Here is a 6,000-nt window from a genome sequence, read left to right as displayed (position 1 = left end):
TATTAATTAATTGCTAGTTTTGCTGCAGTGGTTCAGCATGATTTTCTCAAAGATGCAAGATGATTGTCTTTTTCTCTGTAGCTGATTTCACTTCTAAATGGCAAATCATATTGTTTGCTGGGTGATATGTCAATTGCTCCTACTGTGATGGTGGCGGTGATGACAGATGATGATTACTCAGTGCCTCGCTCTCTCTTAAGATCCCATCGGTTAATATTTAGAGTTGTTTATTCCTCAGTTGCAGGTAGGTGAAACAAAAATGCTCTTGTAGGTAGGTACCCCATGACTGTTTAAGTGGCTGAGTTAAGAGACAAAATGGAAAATTCACTCTGGGCTGAGAAATCATCTAAGAGGAGTAATCAAGATGAGGCCCAAATCAGCACGTCATACTGTATCAGTTGGGGATTATTTTCAAGAAGAAGTAACCGAAACTAGAGTCCAGTGGTTTAGCCAAAGAGAGGGACAAGTATGGCAGTTTATGATGTCACCAAGGACCCACACTCCTTCTAACCTTTGGCTCTGCCATTCTTAGCCTACAGGACTTTTGGGGCAGGTTTATTTGGATATAATTCATATGTAGAACAAAATCACCCTTTTTAGAGTACAGTTCTATGAGTTTTGACAAACACGTAGAGTCCTGTAACCACCACATAACAAGATATAGAACAGGCTCAAAATCCCCCAAATTTCCCTTGTGTCCCTTTGTAGTTAACATCTCCTTTTGCCCTCCACCCTGACAACCACTGATCTGCTTTCTGTGTCTACTCTTTGGTCTTCCCGAGAATGCCATATAAATGAACTCATACAGCACGCAGCCTTTTGAATTCGGATTCTTTCACTTGGGATAATGAATTTGAGATTTATGCTGCTGTGTGTTTCAGTATTTTTTCCTTTTTAGAAAAACTGAGTGGTACTCTGTTTTATGGATGTACCATGGTTTGTTGATTCATTCACTAGTTGAAGGACATTTGGGACACAAAGACTGGAGAATTTGGAGATGATGAATAAAGCTGCTATGAATATCTTCATACATGCTTTTTTGTGACCGTAAGTTTCATTTCTCTTGGGTAAGTACCTAGGAGTGGGATTGCGGGGTCATGTGGTGGGTATATGTTTAGCTTTATAGGAAACTGCAAAACTGTATTTCAAGTGGCTAAACCATACTTAACAGTAATGTAGGAGAGTTCCAGCTGTCTTACCCCTTCACCAGCACTGGGTCTTGTCGATTTTCCCCACTCTAATGGTGTGTAATAGTATCTCCTTGTGGTTTTTATTTGCATTTCCATAATGGCTACAACTGTTAAGTATCTTTTCATGTGCTGATTTTCCGTCAATATATCTTCTTCGGTGAAGTGTCTCCTCAAGACCCTCTACCCATTTTTTGTGTTGTTTGTTTTATTGAGGTTTGAGAGTCTTTTATCAAGATACACATTTTGCAAATGTTTTCTTTCAGTCTTTTGTCTTTTTATTTTCTTACTGCTGTCTTTTGAAGAGTTTAGGTTTTAAATTTTGATAAAGTCCAACTTCTCATTTTATCTTTTATGGTTTGTACTTTTTGTGTCTTTTCTAATAAGTGTTTGCCAACTCAAGGTCACAAAGATTGTTTCCCCTATGTTTTCTTCTAGAAGTTTTGTAGTTTTAGATTTTTTTTGTTTAGGACTGTGTTTCAATTTGAGTTAATTTTTGTTACGGTGTGAGGTATGAGTTGAAGGTCTTTTTTTGCATGTGGATGCTCAATTGTTCCAGCTCATCTGTTGAAAGACCATCCTTTCTTCATTGTGCTTCCTTCACACTTCTGTTGAAAATCAATGAACAACATAGGTGTGGGTCTATTCCTGCATTTTCTCTTCTGTTTCGTCCATATATGTGTATCACTTTTTGCTAATTCCACACTCTGTTGATGACTGTAGCTTTATAGTAAGTATTGAAATCATGCATTGAAGTCCTCCAACTTTGTACATATTTTTCAAAATAGTTTTGGCTACTCTAGTTTCTTTGCCTTTCCATATAAATTTTAGAATCAGCTTGTTGATTTCTATCCAAAATCCTGGTGGGATTTTGATTGGGATTGTGTGATTGGGATTTGAGTGGGATTATTTGGGGGAGAATCAACATCGTAACAATATTCAATCATCCAATCCAAGCACGCAGTGCATCTTTCCATTTACTTAGGTGCTCTTTACATATTTTGTTAGATTTATATCTATTTCAATTTCTGATGCTATTATAAATGATATTTTTGATACTTTAACTTCCAATAATTCATTGCTAGCATATCCAAATACAATAAATTTTTTGATGTCAACTTTGTTTTTTGTGATCTTGGTAAACTCACTTGTTAGTTCTAGCAATTTATATGGTATAAAGTTCATCCATTTAAAGTGTACGTTTCAATGTCTTTAGCATATTGATTATCATGTAACCATCACCATAATCTCATTTTAAACATTTTCGTCACCTGAAATCCAGGTATCCTCCTATCATTTGGATTTCTAGTTTAATTGCATTATGATTAGAGAACATACTGTCTATGATTGTGATATTTCATATTTGTTGAGGTTTTTTTATGGGTCAGAATACAGTCTATTTGGGTGAATGTTTTATGTGCACTTAAAAAGGATATCATTTCCCTGTGGTTGAGTGGAGTGTTTTACAAATGTCACTAGGCCAAGTCAGTTGAGAGTACTGGTCAGGTCTTCTATATCCTGAGTGATATCTGCCTGCTTGTTTTATTGATTACTGAGAGAGGAGTCTCTAAACAGAGCTGCGGGTTTGTCTATTTCTGCTTTCAATTACAGCAGGTTTTGCAACCTGTATTTTGTGGTCCTTTTGTCAGACACGTACATATTTAGGGTTGTTATGTGTTGTTGCTGAATTCATCCCATTATCCTGATGTAACGATCCTCCTTAACCCTGGTAATAGTTCTCCAGTCAGCTTTGTCTGATTGCAACAATTCCAGTTTTCTTTTGTTTAGTGTTTGCAAGATACATCTTTTCTACTTTACTTTCCAGCTAGCCCTGTATGTATATCTACAATGTGTTTCTCTAGACAGTGTTTGGTTGGGTCTTTCCATCATGTGCAATCTGGGAATCTCCGTGTTTCATTTGGCGTGCTCAGAACACCTACAGTCAATGCAATGATTGATGTGATTGGGACAAAATCTACCTTTCTTTTCAGTTACTCTATTTGTTTCATCTGTCCTTTGTCCCCCATTTATCCCTCTTTTTTTTTTTTTTACTGCTTTTGCGTTAATTCAGAATTTTTTATGATTCCATTTTATGTCTTATTGTTAGCTTATTATTTACACCTCTCTAACATTTTTCCTCTGGTTGTCCTAAGATTTACTGCGTGTCTTTCCAGTGGTTATCATAGGATGGATCTCCTTATTGACCACGTACTGCCTTCCAATCATATTATACCACTCCGTGAGTCGTGTGAACACCTCACAGCTGTGCACTCCCATGCTCTGCCTCCATCTTTTGTGATATTTTTCATATATTTTTCTTTTATATATGCTATCAACCCACAGCATATTCTGCTCTTATTTCTTTAAACAATTTTCTTTTTATAGTAATTAATAATAAAAGAAGAGGCCAACTTGGTGGTGTAGCAGTTAAGTTCATATGCTCCGCTCCAGTGGCCCGGGGTTTGCAGGTTCGGATCCCGGGCGCAGACCGACGTACCATTTGTCAAGCCATGTTGTGGCAGCATCCCACATAAAATAGAGGAAGATGGGCATGGATGTTAGCTCAGAGCCAATCTTCCTCAGCAAAAAGAGGAGGATTGGCAACGATGTTATCTCAGGGCTAATATTCCTCATAAAAAAATTAAAAAATAAATAAAATAAATAAAAGGAAAATGTCTTTCTATTCACCTCAACTGTAACCATTTTTTTTTAATTTTTTTAAATTTTTTAAATTTTTTGTTTATTGCAGTAACATTGGTTTATAACATTATATAAATTTCAGGTGCTCATCATTATACTTCTATTTCTGCATAGATTACATCATGTTCACCACCCAAATACTAATTACAACCCATCACCACACACATGTGCCGAATTATCCCTTTCACCCTCCTCCCTCCCTCCTTCCCCTCTGGTAACCACCAATCCAATCTCTGTCTCTATGTGTTTGTCTATTGTTGTTATTATCTACTACTTAATGAAGGAAATCATATGGTATTTGACCTTCTCCCTCTGACGTATTTCACTTTGCATAATACCCTCAATGTCCATCCATGTTGTCACAAGTGGCTGGATTTCATCGTTTCTTATGGCTGAGTAGTATTCCATTGTGTATATATACCACATCTTCTTTATCCATTCGTCCCTTGATGGACACTTAGGTGGCTTCCAAGTCTTGGCTATTGTGAATAACACTGCAATGAACACAGGGGTGCATGTATCTTTATGCATTGGTGGTTTCAAGTTCTTTGGATAAATACACAGCTGTGGAATAGCTGGATCATATGGTAGTTCTATCCTTGATTTTTTGAGGAATCTCCATACTGTTTTCCACAGTGGCTGCACCAGTTTGCATTCCCACCAGCAGTGTATGAGAGTTCCCTTCTCTCCACATCCTCTCCAACACATGTTGTTTCCTGTCTTGTATTTTTGGATATCTTCATTGCTTTGTGTAGATCCAAGTTTCTGTCTGGTGGCCTATTGTTCTACCTGAAGAACTTCTACATTTCTCGTAGTGCTGGTTGGCTGGGAATGGATTCTTCCAGTTCATGTTTGTCTGAAGAAGTGTTTATTTCGCTTTCATTTTTAATTGAGATATAATTCACATACCATACAATTCACTTTGTTAAAGTGTAAGATTCAGTGATTTTTAGTATAGTCACAAGATTGTGCAACCATCCTTGCTATCTAATTTTAGAATATTTTCATCACCCCCCTAAACAAACTCTATACCCACAAGCAGCACCTCCTCACTCCCCCTCCCCAGCCCTCTCCTTTATTTTGAGAGAAACTGTTACTAGACATAGCGTGCTGTGTTGCCATGTCCCTTTCCCCACCTGCCCGGCGCTTTCCATATTTCCCTGTGTTGTTCATTGGCTTACTAGTTTCTGAGAAGAAGTTGACTGTAATTCTTGTCTCTGCTCCTCTGCATGGAACGTGTGTTTTCCCTCTTGTTGCCTTCATGATTTCTCTTTTATATCTGATTCTTAGCAGTTTGACGATTGTGTGTCTAGGGGTGTGTGGTGTGTGTGCATTTAGTGTTTATATTACTTAGGATTGTCTGAGCTTCTTGGGTCTGTGGTTGAACGTATTTCATTATTTTTGAGTATTCTTGGTCATCATCTCTTCAAACATTTTTTTCTGCCCCATTTTCTCATTCTATTTCTGAAATTTCAATTACACATGTGTTAGATTATTTGATATTGTGACACTGCTCCTTCAAGCTCTGTTTCTAAAAAAATTATTCTTTTCTTTTTCACGTTGTGTTTCACTTTGGGTAATTTTAATTGACCTGTCATAAATCTCCCTGATTCTTTCCTTGCCTGTGTGGCGTCTGCTGAGGGGCTCAGAGAAGGAAGATTTTATCTGTTATCTATTTTATTTTTAGAGACAGCATTTCCATTAGAAATATACATTCCTTCATATAGTCTCCATCTCTCTGCAGAACTTCCCATTTGTCCAGAGATTGTGTGTCATCCTTTGCCACTAAAGCATTTAACATGTTAGTCACAGTTATGCAAAATTTTCTCTCTTATAGTTTTGATTACTTTGTCTCTCTCTTTTTTTTTGTGAGGAAGATCAGCCCTGAGCTAACGTCCATGCTAATCCTCCTCTTTTTGCTGAGGAAGACCGGCCCTGAGCTAACATCTAATGCCAATCCTCCTCCTTTTTCTCCTCAAAGCCCCAGTAGATAGTTGTATGTCATAGTTGCACATCCTTCTAGTTGCTGTATGTGGGATGCGGCCTCAGCATGGCTGGAGAAGCGGTGCGTTGGTGCGCGCCCGGGATCGAACCCGGGCCGCCAGTAGTGGAG

Source organism: Diceros bicornis, chromosome 35, assembly GCF_020826845.1.
Source record: "Diceros bicornis minor isolate mBicDic1 chromosome 35, mDicBic1.mat.cur, whole genome shotgun sequence".
In the NCBI taxonomy this organism is placed as follows: domain Eukaryota; kingdom Metazoa; phylum Chordata; class Mammalia; order Perissodactyla; family Rhinocerotidae; genus Diceros; species Diceros bicornis.
The sequence above is the reverse complement of the archived record's forward strand: the minus strand, read 5'-3'. Positions refer to the sequence as shown.